The following is a 13,193-nucleotide window of genomic DNA, read 5'->3' as shown; positions in this document are numbered from 1 at the left end:
ACGAATAAAGCTGAATGGAATTTGCATGGATACTTTCGATTTTGTGTCTTATATTGTGTGTTTATTGCTCATTTTTCTTTTCTGTTTTCTTGCCGTTTGCACAATTTGGTTTTTTTTTCATGTGGAGCAGTGTGATTTGATGTTTTTCTCTGAACAGGTTCCAGGTCTGTCTACAGGAAGATGAATCTCAGGGTTGTATATTGAATACATACTTTGATAATTAATGCATTTTGGATCTTTGGATGTTGCTGGGACTTTAGGACATGAGCTAAAGGGAAAGGTTAAAAAGGTTAAAGTTTTATTCCTTGAGGAGCAGCAGAATGAGGACAGATCATATAATGATGCCTCTACTTTCTGAGGAAACTCAAGAGAGCTGGGGTATGCTCATCTAAACTAATGGACTTTTACAATTGTGCAGTAGAGAGCATCCTAACATGCTTCATCACTACATTGTGCAGGAACTGTACTGAGGTGGATCGGAACCCTGTGTAATGGGTGGTCAAAACTGCTGAACACATCATTGGCACCAGCCTTCCTGCCAACCAGAGCATATATACATAAAGGTGATGGCAAAGGAACAATAACCTCATTAAGGATCCCACCAACCCTGCTCATGGACTGTTTGTCCCAGTCCCATCAGGGACGAGGTGATGTAGCATCCTCACCAGGACCAGTAGATTCAAAAACAGCTACTTTTTGCAAAACATCCACCCACTAATCCACCCCATCTCATCCACAACCATGTTCATCATTTTCTCTCAGACACCTCATGTACAGACATTCCAGTGCCTCGTATCGCTTTATGGGCACTGTTGATATAAGCTATCTGACATATTTATATTTATCGTGCTTTTTCTTTTATTATAGGATTCCTCATTGTGTTTTTTGTCATGCATCAGATCCAAAATAACATTTATTTTATTCTCTTACACTTGCAGGAGAGGAGAATAGGGGGATATCATGATATCTCTTTACACCTGTGTACTGGAAATAACATTAAACAATCTTGAATCTTGATATATACAAAATTATGAGAGGCACAGATAAGGATAATGCTTGCAGGCATTTTCCTCTTTGGTTGGATGAGATTAGAACTAGAGCGCACAGGTTTAGGGTGAAATGTGAAATATTGAAGGGGAATCTGAATGGATCTTCTTCACTCAGAAGGTGGTGTGAGTGTGCAATAAGCATTCAGTATATGCAGGTTCAATTGTAAGATTTAAGAGAGGTTTGGTTAGGCACATGGAAGAGAGTGAGGTATGGAGTGATATGGTCTGGGTGCAGGTAGATGAGACAATGCAGAAGACCAGACCAGCATGGACTAAATGGAATGAAGTGATTTGTGATTCTATGACTCCAATTGTGTTCCAGCCACAGTTCTATAGAACTGCAATATTACTTTGTAGAGTTTGAACTCAGTCCACCTACTAATGAAGGCCACAGACCATAGGTCTTCTTAATCACCCAATCAAAGTTGTGCAGGAACTTTGAGGAATCTATGGGCTTAGATCCCAAGATCCTTGTTCCTTCATGCTGCTAAGAATAAACAGAGGCAGGGATAGTTTTGGAGGTGTTATGGAGGATGATTCAGAGTTTGTTTGAGTGAGCCTGTGCGCTGGTAAAGTAACAACTAGCAAGTGGGAAGAGTTTAAAAATGCAATGTCAAGATCCAGGGGTAGCAGGGCAATCCTGACAAATTGAATGAACCCCAGATGACAAAAGGTATTGAGGCTCTGGTTAGACACTGGGTTTAGGCAATTGGAAACAAGTGAATCCCTCAGTGAGATAAAGAACTGTGGAACTTGAGAGGGAAATCAGGATGTCAAAAAGAGGGCATGAGATAGATCTGGAAGGCAAGGTTAAGGAACATTCCAGGAGATTCAATAAGTACATTAAGAGTAAAAGGGGATTCTGAGAGACAAAACATATTTGGATAAGCAATGTCTAATTAGGGATAGTCAGTGCAGCCCTATGCATGGGAAGTACGGTCTCACAAATGTCTTGGAGTTTTTCAAGTTAAGCAAGAGAATAGATGTGGATAGGGCAGTGACCATTATCTAAATGCACTTTAGCACAGCTTTTGACTAGGTCCTACATGCCAGGCAAGTCTGGAATGTACGATTGCATACAATCCAGGGAAAGATAGCTAATTGAATATGTAATTGGCTCAATGGTCAAAGGTTGTTTTGACTACTAGAGGCCAATTGGTAGTGGTGTTCCTCATAGTTTGATGCTGAGACCTTTTTAGTTCATTATTTATATAAACGATATAGATGTGAATGTCTAAGGCACAATCAGTAAGTTTGTGGATGACAGTAGAAGAGGTAATATAACAAGTGAGAAAGGTTATCAAAATATATATGGTACTTTGAGCAGCTGGGTAAGTGGGTCAAATAATGACAAATGTCTTTCAACTTGGATAAATGTGAAGTGTTAAATTTTGGGAAGTAAACCAGGGTATGACTTTCACAGTGAACTGTGAAAGCATGCAAGCAGCCGGCCAGATTCAAAATGGGGACCACTCGCCTCGGAGTTTGGTGCAGATGCCACTACACTACTGGCTGGCTATTAGTCAGTAGTGAGGTCATTTAATATAGAATGTGGGAGGTTATGTTAGCATTGTACAAGATATTAGTGAATATTAGCTAGAGTATTGTGTTGTGTTCAGTTTTGGTCGTTCCCCTCTCCTGACAGTCACCCAGTTACCTGTCTCCTGACTTTTAGGGGTGACTGTCTCCCTGAAACTCTGATCTATTACTGCCTCTGCCTCCTGAAAGATCCAAAGTTCAGCCAGCTCCAGCTCCCTAACTCAGTTTGACAAGAGCTGCAGCTGGATGCACCTTTTGCAGATGTAGTCATCAGAGACAATTGTGCTGTCATTCCTTTTACTTTGTACAATCGTACTTCTTTGGCAAGGACTCTCCAGCTTGCATCGATGACCCTTTCTCCCACCTCCAACCCTTTTCCTCTTCCTGGACACCCCGCTCTGGTCTTCTGCCTGCTTTGGATCTTTTCATTGCTAACTGCCAACAAGACATCAACACTCACATGTCATGATTTGTTTTTGCAGCAGCAGCAGTGCAGGACAACACATAAAATGACTATAGTACTGTTCAAAAGTCTTAGGCTACCGAGCTTTACAGTGTATGTGCCTGAGACTCTACACAGTATTGTATATTCCATCCCATCACCCCTAACTCATGATTAGATTCCAGTGTGAAGGGCTCATTTTCTGTGCTGTACCACTCCACAACCAGCCACTTTGAATACTTGCTCAGCTCAGGGCCAGAGCTGCCCCCTCTGGGAAACACTGGATCAACACTGAAATTGAGATCTGGGGCAGAACAACCATAAACAGTGGGATCAACTTGCAAGGACATATGACCTACGCATGCTCTCACTTCCTTGTTCTCATTTGTCCATTGATTTGTTCTCTGTCCAATAACCAATTCTCAGTCCATGTCACAGCATTAGCCCCATCTGTCTTATGTGGTCTAATCTTGCTGACCAATTCCCTGTATGGGACCTTATCAAAAACCAACTGAAAATCCAAGTGCATCACACTCACTGATGTGTTTTTACCTCTTCTTCTAATTCAATATTCAACACACCCCACTCAAGGCCTGTGACTAGTGGAGTGTGGCAAGAATCGATATTGAGTTAGTTGTTGTTTGTCATCTATATCAATGATCTGGATGCTAATGTAGATGACAACAAGATTGTAGGCATAGTGAACAGCGAGGAAGACTATCAAAGAATGCAGCAGGATTTGGATCAGCTGGAAAAAATGGGCTGAAAAATAGCAGATGGAATTTTATGTATACAAATGTGAGGTGTGGCACTTTGGGAGGACAAACAGGTTAGGACTTACACAGTGAATGGTAGTGAACTGAGGAGTGTGGTAGAACAGAGGATTTGGGAATACAGATCCATAATTCCTTGAAAATGGCATCACAGGATGATAGAGTTGTAAAGATAGAGTTTTTGGCAGATTGGCCTTCATAAACCATAGTACTGAGTACATGAATTGAGATGTTATGTTCAAGTTGTGTAAGATGTTGGTCAGGCCAAATTTGGAGTATTATGTGCACCTCTGGCAGCCTACCTACAGAAAAGATATCAGTAAGATTGAAAGAGTAGAGAGAAAATCGATAAGGATGTTGCTGGGATTTGAGGACCTGTTATAGGGAAAGGTTAAATAGGTTGGGACTGCTGCCCTGGAGCACAGGAGAATGAGCGGTGATTTGATAGAGAGATACAAAATGATGTGGGGCATAAATAAGGTAAATGCAAGCAGGCTTTTTCAGCTGAGGTTGAGTGAGACTGGAGATCATAGGTCAACGGTGAAAAGTAAAATATTTAAGGGGCATCGGAGGAAGAACTTCTTTTCTTAGAAGGTGTTAGTTGTGTGGAATGAACTGCTAGTGAACGCTATCTCTAGGAACGGCCTGGAAGCCGTGAGCATTGACGGCCGAGAGGTTCGAAGTCAGGGAGAAGCCCTATGGGAGACCCAGTTCCTCGCTGATTTCGCTGACTGAAACATCGTGGGAGACTAATACAGTGAGACAGTAGGCGGTGTGTTTGCTAAATGCCGGCTGCTGACGGAGGAAGGCCCCTGTCTTCGATCTATCCCTCTCACTCTAGACGGAGAGAGAGAGCCTGTTGTCCTCGAGATGGGGGGGCGGGGGGATGTTTTTGGAGGAGTGACATGGAAGATTGTAACATTGGAACAGTGATTTGCTGGTCACCGCTCACGTTGTTGCAGGAGCGACCTCTTCTCGCTGGAGAGTGAAAGTCTGTCTGAGATACCGAAGTGCTGGTTTGTGATCTGTAATTTGATGGACTGGATCAAGGACACTTTGGGCGCTTCTGCTGCCGCTCACATGGAGGGATCTCCGGGGTTTGTCAGTGATTCTGCTGGCCTGGGTGGGGGCTTAGGGAATATTGATGCTTTTGCTACTGTTGTGCAAATGGAAGGGGGAGGGTTAGCTTCAGGGTTCTTCTATTGGGTGCCTTTGTTTTATGGATGTCTGTGAAGAGGATAAATTTCAGGTTGTCCACTGTATACATACCCTGATATTAAATCCTGACTGGATCCAGCCCAGCTCTGTCCAGGAGCTTATTTCCTCGACCAGAGAGTTCTCTTACTTCTGCACCAGGTAGGCAACACACTATGCGAGATTCTTTATCAGTACACATCTGATTCTCGACCCCGCTGACAATTGAGTCCCCTACCACCACTTCCTTTTTATAAGGCTTTGCTTTAGGATTAGGAACCTATGAGGTTTCATGTTGGTTGTCTAGCATTGCTAGGTGTTCAAAATAGTTGAACACTTCCAAGTCTGGCGATGATGCCCCCGGACAGTATGCACCTCGTACCCTGCGCTTCCTTCCCACAGTCACCTACCTCTCTTTCTGGTCTAGAGTCTCGACCCGTGGTTCTCTTGAAGTGCACACTATCTCCCTAAAGGACATCTGGAGCGTATCTGCCGATCCTCTACAACATCGCAGGTCAGCCACATCCTTCTCACGTTCAGGCAAACCTTGTTCCCGAGGTGTTGGATTAGCTGACATTTCTCGCATATTAACACTCCTGGGAGCAGCAGTCTGTGAGTCCGAACACAAGGCAAAACTAACATTGCAGAGGCTGCATTATTATTTTTTTTGGGTGGAAGAACGACTGAAGATTAGTGGTTGTATTTATTTAAATTCATAAAAGTAAACTACTCTTTATACTATTATTCCTACATTGCTAGCGAACTGCTTATGCTAAGGCGAAAAAACCGGCAGCCCAAAACAAAGGATACGCGGGGGGGGGGGGTGGAAGAGAATCTTTGCGACCCATAAAAAGCGATCATTCACAAGTTATTAAATCAGTCGTGTCCAAAATTTAAAATTGAACAAATGAACGCTACAACCAAACTTTTTTCTTACACTCTAGCAACTAATACTCAACCAATCAGCGCCCGCGGTATGGCTACACCAATAACAGCACAGCATGGAAGTGCTGGTATAGAAATTATCAGCCCTAAATTCACCCTTTCAGTTGACTCTCGACGCTAGGTTCCGACGGAGAGATACAGTGAGTAACAGCGCGAGCTAACTCGGTGTTAGCCAATATATCCAGGTGTGAGACGCACGAACAATTCTCCGATGGTTGCTCAAGAAATTATGTTCCTAATCAGAATACTTTTATCCTCAATATACATTTTATACATTGATTGTCCGTCGATATTTGTACCTTTTATAAAAGAGAACCTCTTCATGAACTTTTCCATTCTTGATCAACCATACATCTGTCTCGTTGTCTCGCACAGTTGGCTCATTCAGTTGTATCACAAACTTTGTTTTTGCAGCTCTGTGCATAGTTGATACTCAATGTCTTCACTCAGTTCATCAATATGACAAGCTACATTTATTACTGAGGAATTGATTTTAAAATGCTGGTATCTATTTTGAGAACAGTGATACAATGCTGGTATCTATTTTGAGAATACTTCTGATACAACTTGCAATCCTGAAGGTTTTATAGCTTCATTAGAAGTACAGTATTACAAATTAGACACATGGGGCGTTGCTGAACTGACGGGAACGGACTACAACAATACTGCATGGATTTAACATTGTATTGACGCACTTTCTGTAGCTTCTGTTTCTTAGCAGGATTAGAATTCAAGGCTTCACTGCCTTCAGACGGTGCGTCTTTATCCAACGTTCCACATGGAAGGTTAGTTAGGAAGGTTCAATCGTTAGGTATTAATATTGAAACAGTAAAATGGATTCAACAGTGACTGGATAGGAGATGCCAGAGAGTAATGATGGATAACCGTTTGTCAGGTTGGAGGCTGGTGACTAGTGGTGTGCCTCAGGGAACTGTACTGGGTCCAATGTTGTTTGTCATATACACTAATGATCTGGATGATGTGGTGGTAAATTGGATTAATAAGTATGCTGACGATACTAAGATAGATGGTGTTGTGGATAATGAAGTAGGTTTTCAAAGCTTGCAGAGAGATTTAGGCCAGTTAGAAGAGTGGGCTGAAAGATGGCAGATGAAGTTTGATGCTGATAAGTGTGAGGTACTACATTTTGGTAGGACATACATGGTAAATGGTAGGGCATTGAGGAATGTAGTAGAACAGAGTGATATAGGAATAATGATAGTTCCGTGAAGGTGGAATCTCATGTGGATAGGGTGGTGAAGAAAGCTTTTGGTATGCTGGCCTTTATAAATCAGAGCATTGAGTATATGAGTTGGAATGTAATGTTAAAATTGTACAAGGCATTGGTGAGGCCATATTTGGAATATTGTGTACAGTTCTGGTCTCCGAATTATAGGAAAGATGTCAACAAAATAGAGAGAGTACAGAGGAGATTTACCAGACTGTTACCTGGGTTTCAGCACCTAAGTTACAAAGAAAGGTTGAACAAGTTGGGTCTTTATTCTTTGGAGCGTAGAAGGTTGAGGGAGGACTTGACAGAGGTATTTAAAATTATGAGGGGTATAGATAGGGTTGACGTGGATAGGCTTTTTCCATTGAGAGTAGGGGAGATTCAAACAAGAGGACATGAGTTGAGAGTTAAGGGGCAAAAGTTTAGGGGGAACTTCTTTACTCAGAGTTGTAGCTGTCTGGAATGAGCTTCCAGTAGAAGTGGAAGAGGCAGGTTCGATATTGTCATTTAAAGTAAAAATGGATAGGTATATGGACAGGAAAGGACTGGAGGGTTATGGGCTGAGTGCAGGTCGGTAGGACTAGGTGAGAGTAAGTGTTCGGCGTGGACTAGAAGGGCAGAGATGGTCTGTTTCCGTGTTGTAATTGTTATATGGTTATTAATGAGGCTAAATTGTCCGTTGTCACGGATATAATGATGCAAAGGAACGGCGAGGCGAAGATGAAGACGATCACTTCAACGAAAATTATGCTGACAAGGATTCAGATTGGAGTCTGAATGTCAGTCGGGATAGAGCTGATGTTCGGCAAGCTGCCTTTATACTATTCCAGTTAGCGCGATTGGCCAATCACGTAAGGTCTCGTAATCCCCAATGATAGTTGTTAACCGCACATATGTCGTCGAGGTCGCTTTGAACGCCTCAATAGGAATCCTCGGGGACGGCAGGTTCACTGAGTGGCTCTATTTTACCGTTTGGCTCCGGCCAGCGCTGTATCATTGCGCGACCTGCTTTCCATAGATCTGAAGAGAAGGTTGAGAGGGTGTACTTGACTTACCAACCGTTAAATTGCGTGAAATCGTTCCGTGTCTTGAGTCAAGGGAAACTGTTGGGCACCATGGCTGCTAATTTATGTATCCCCTGTAACGTCTGTCTGCTGAGATTAGTCGGGTAAGGTCGGGTGAAATTACTAAGTTTCAGACACGTTGTGACGATGAGTGCTCACCGACTACAGAGCTGTGGTTCTTCCTGTGTTCTGATGCCATGTACTTTTTTGTAAGTGCCTGCTCTACTAATGTTTGGCCAGGTCTAGTGCCTCAACTTTGGCTGCCGCTTACCGCCCACCGCAAGAATCCTGAACGCCCCCTGACGACTTCAATTTCTCCGAACGCCCCCTTAGGACACGCAACCGCTTCCGCTGGAAATCACTGATCTAAGTCCGACCGTACATATGTAGTTTACCGGCTATTTAACGGTTAACCGGGTCAAGAGGACCTGAGTTAGAAGGAAAGGTATGTAATACTCTCACCTAGGCTCGTACACAAACTTGGCTCGTTAGCTAACTCTGTTAACAGCCGCCTGACTCAGCGGTGAGAAGGTTACCTTCGGTAAGCAATATACGTCTTGTGTCGGTATAATTTGAGGTTCAACCAAACAGGAAAGTTGGGATGTTCCGGGGAGGAACGTTGATTGTAGCAAATGGTGAGTATATACTGCTCCAAGTAGAGTTAGCAGATTGGATTGCGGCATGAAATTACAAAGGAAATACATGTACCAAACTGTCAACTTTAACAAACAATTACAGGAAAGGACAATAAAATTAAAAGGACCCATTAGAGTTAAACGTTGAAGCTCATTTCTGGAGAAGTCAGAGTTATCGCTTTACTCACTTGCTGAACCCTCACTCTTCGTGAAGGAATCTGGCCACAGTTTAAATTTCCCTCGAAGACCATCACAAACGAACTGGCTGTCTTGGGAGTATTGGCTCTTCCTCCTTGGAGCCATTGATCTGCACAAAGCACTTCTTATAATGGGTCTCTCCTTCGAAGGGTAATCTGTAGCATCTTCCCTTGACCACTGTCCTTTGATCTAGCCCAGCTCTCCCAAATCTTCCGCTCGGCAGAATGTTACAACACGTCCCAAGACAGACCTGATTGACCGACACAACATACCTATGGTTCTTCATCTTTAGCGATAGCCAAAACACTATTACTAACAGGACACACTGCTTTTGCAGAAAACCGCTAAAATAAAAACTTGAGAACCTGTGTCAAGTATAGCTCTAGCATCGACACCTTCAATCACTTCATCAGAGCCTGGTTCCAGAATCCTTAAGGAATAGCGTTTTGCCTTTAATACAGTGATTGGAACGTGTTCTCTCCGAAATGTCAGACTAGTCCTTTACTGGGTCCCTCCGTAGTTTTGCTTCTTTCCTTCTCTGTTTGATTAACGGCTGACTTACTTTCCGAAGATTTTCCTTACCTCACAGTCTCGCTTGAAATATCTATCTTCTCCACAATTGCAACTGAAAGTACCGGTCGCTCTTTTGTCAAAACACCCTTTTCAGCAGCATTGCAAGTCGAATAGGTGGGCTGGGTTTCTCAACAGACGTGTCATGTACGGCTGAAACATTATCGAGTCAGATTAGCTGGAAGAGTTTTCACCTCATTCCTCAAAGGTTCTATCTCTGTGGCATCAAAAGGTCACTTTAGCAGCAGAGGCTATCACTGAAGACAGATTTCGCAAATGTACCACTTCTCAATCACTTTTTCCCCTCTCTCTAACTTCTCAGAGTAACTCGGTAAAAGATGGAGCAGGGTGCATCTTATGGGTCATTTTAAAATGTAGAGCAAACCGGTCACGTTGCAGCACGCCCTTCACAACTTTGTCCACCCTCTAACAATATCTCTCAGGCAGTTTAATGCCCCCTTTGTGACACAAGCAGTGCAGCCAAAGCCTCATATTTGTTTCCCCATTTGGTGGAGGCTTAACTCCAGAGAACATTCTCAGCCTATGAGAACTTCTCACATCAGATTTCTCCTTTCCTTCACTTTGCAGAAATGAAAGCAACTTGTCGTTGAAATTTTCACCCTCAGCCACATTTACCCCTTCTCCAGAGATATGAACTGACTGTGGCTCTGTCTCTACAGGTGCCCCTATCCCATTAGGCAGCATAACTTTAGTCATGTCACTGGTAGTCTGGACTATCACGACATTCATACCAGCAGACTTGTCAAAATACCGTTCAATCAGTGTAACTTTCCCCAACATTTTTTCTTTATCAATTTTTCTATTTTTTATAAAGTACATATATACAAACAAGAGCAGGATTATCTCAGATATCTATATCGATAACAATACATATAAGAGGTAAAATAAACATTATCAATATCATACATAGTATTAATCTAATAGAATATAATAAAAGTAAAATACTCTTATTTCATAAAAAGAGAAAAAATATAAAGAAACATATATGATTTTATATATAGGAAAAAAACACTGTTCTCTATAAACAAAAACAAAACAATAACTAAAAAAAGGAAAAAGCAAGGGGGACTGGGCAGCCCATATTGAGAGTAAAGTAAGAAAAAATAAAAACTTTCTGATCAAATCCAAAGTTTTGAGAGAGTAACTGAGACAGCAATAAATCAAACCATATGAAAATATAGAATAAAAGGTCGTCAGGTTTCTTCAAATTTAAAGGATGTATCAAATGTCCGACTACTTATTTTCTCTAAACTTAGACAGGACATAATGGAGGAAAGCCAATAGAAAACAGTGGGTGGATTATGGTCCTTCCATTTAAGCAAAATGGCTCTCCTAGCCAATAAAGTGTAAATGCTATCATCCTTTGAGCGGTCTTACTTCCGGAGGAATGATCGCAAAAATTTCTGTAAATAAATTCAGTTTTAAGTCCAAATTCAAAACTTTTGATAAAGTTTTAAAGACATCTTTCCACAAATTATCTATCTTGATACAAGACCAAAACATACAAGTTAAAGTAGCCACCTTAATATTACATCTGTCATAATTAGGATTAACATTCGGAAAAATACGGGCTAATTTATCCTTTGACATATGTGCCCGGTGTACTACCTTGAACTGCATCAACGAATGACAGTCATAAATAGATGAGGTACTTACCAAATGAAAAATTGTACCCCATTGATTATCTGAAAGTGACTCTCGAAATTCCAATTCCCATGCACCTTTAATTTTATCGTTTGATACCTTTTGCAAATTCAATAACCATTTATAAAATATAGCTATCAGTCCTTTTTGAAATGGTTTAACCTGTAAAAGAGTATCTGTCATATTGGGTGAATAAGCAGAAGGAAAATTTGGAAGTAATCTACATAAGAAAATGCCTAATTTGTAAATATCTAAAAACGCATGCATTAGATAAATCATGTTTGTCCACTGAGTGAAAGACATTAAACCATCCTCCATAAACAAATCCAAAAAAGTTATTATTCCTTTAGTTTTCCAAATTAAAAAGCTCTGATCGGAAATTGATGGTTTAAACAAATAATTAAGAAGGATTTTACGAGAAAGAAAAAAGTTATTAAACTCAAAAAAATCTACGAAACTGAAACCAAATTCTTAATGTATGTTTAATAATAGGATTGTGATCTCGACTACCAATCTTAGAAAGCACAAATGAAGAGAAGCTCCCAGTAAAGAGGCCAAAGAATACCGCTTTACCGAGTTTTTTTTCCAAATCTACCCATAAAGGACAATCATGTATGTCTGCATAATGAATCCAAAATGAAATACATCGAATATTAATTACCCAGTAATACATTCTAAAATTTGACAAAGCCATGCCACCATGCTTTTTTTTTTAATTTCTGCAATCGATGTTTACTCGTTCTAGGATTTTTATTATTCCAAATATAAGATAATGGTTTAGAATCTATTCTGTCTAAAAAAAACATTTAGGAACAAAGGAAGGGATTGCTTGAAATACATATACGAATTCGGTAGCACTGCAATTTTAATAGCATTAATTCGACCAATTAAAGATAATGACATAGAAGACCAATTAGAAAGTATTTGTTGCATGTATTCAACCAATGGAAGAAAGTTATATTTATACAGGTCCTTAAAATTTTGGTAATTTTAATACCAAGATATGTAAAGTTATTTTAGCAATACTAAAAGGAATTTGATCATTTTGATCCAAGTAGTTATTAATAGGAAATAACTCACTTTTGTGCAAATTTAATTTATATCCAGAAAAACTACTAAATTCAGAAAATATAGATAACATAGGAATAGATTTCTTAGGATCTGAATTATAAACTAACAAGTTATCTGCATATAACGAAACCTTATGCACTTTATCTCCTCTCTTAATACCCTTAAGATTTTTGGAGTTTCAAAGGGCAATAGCAAGAGGTTCTAAAGCCAAATTGAATAACTGCGTACTAAGAGGACAACCCTGCCGGGTATCTCTGTGAATATTCTCGAGCCTGTTAGCCAATATCTTAGAAAGAATTTTAGAATCCATATTTAATAAGGAGATTGGTCTGTAAGAGGCACATTCAGATAAATCTTTTTCTTTTTTGGGAATTAATAAAATTGATGCCTCATAGAAAGTTTTCAGAAGGGTCCCAGAGGGTATAGAATCAGTGAAACTTTGGCATAAATGAGGTGCCAGTATTTCAGTAAAAGTCTTAAAAATTTCTACTGTAAATCCATCCGGTCCTGGAGCTTTTATCTGAATGAAAAGAGGATATAGCCCTTACTATTTCCTCTCGTTTAAAAGGCACATCTAATGTATTCATATCTTGGATAGACATTTTAGGTATATTCAATCTCTGCAAGAATCTATTCATAAAAGTAGTATTGCCTGGAAAATCAGATTTATAAAGGTTAGAGTAAAAATCCAGAAATACCTTATTAATTTCCTGACAATCTGACGTTTCAGTTCTATCAGTTCTTTGCATTTTCAAAATCTGTCCTCTAGCCATAGATGCTTTAAGTTGACCACCAAAAATCTACCTGATTTAACCCC

General features: G+C 40.5%; 1 protein-coding gene across 1 annotated transcript in view; it reads left to right on the top strand.

Annotated features, from left to right (window-relative positions):
• The first annotated feature begins 6,063 nt into the window (after positions 1-6,063).
• The window catches only part of LOC140719081 (guanylate-binding protein 1-like), a 33,824-nt gene continuing 26,694 nt past the window's right edge, over positions 6,064-13,193 (top strand). Inside the window, exon 1 of the mRNA XM_073033457.1 lies at positions 6,064-6,127. The gene's annotated coding sequence lies outside the window, so the exon portion shown is untranslated. The remainder of the gene's footprint in view (positions 6,128-13,193) is intronic.

The sequence above is a fragment of the Hemitrygon akajei genome, chromosome 31 (assembly GCF_048418815.1).
Source record: "Hemitrygon akajei chromosome 31, sHemAka1.3, whole genome shotgun sequence".
NCBI classification, from domain to species: domain Eukaryota; kingdom Metazoa; phylum Chordata; class Chondrichthyes; order Myliobatiformes; family Dasyatidae; genus Hemitrygon; species Hemitrygon akajei.
The sequence above is the reverse complement of the archived record's forward strand: the minus strand, read 5'-3'. Positions and strand labels throughout refer to the sequence as shown.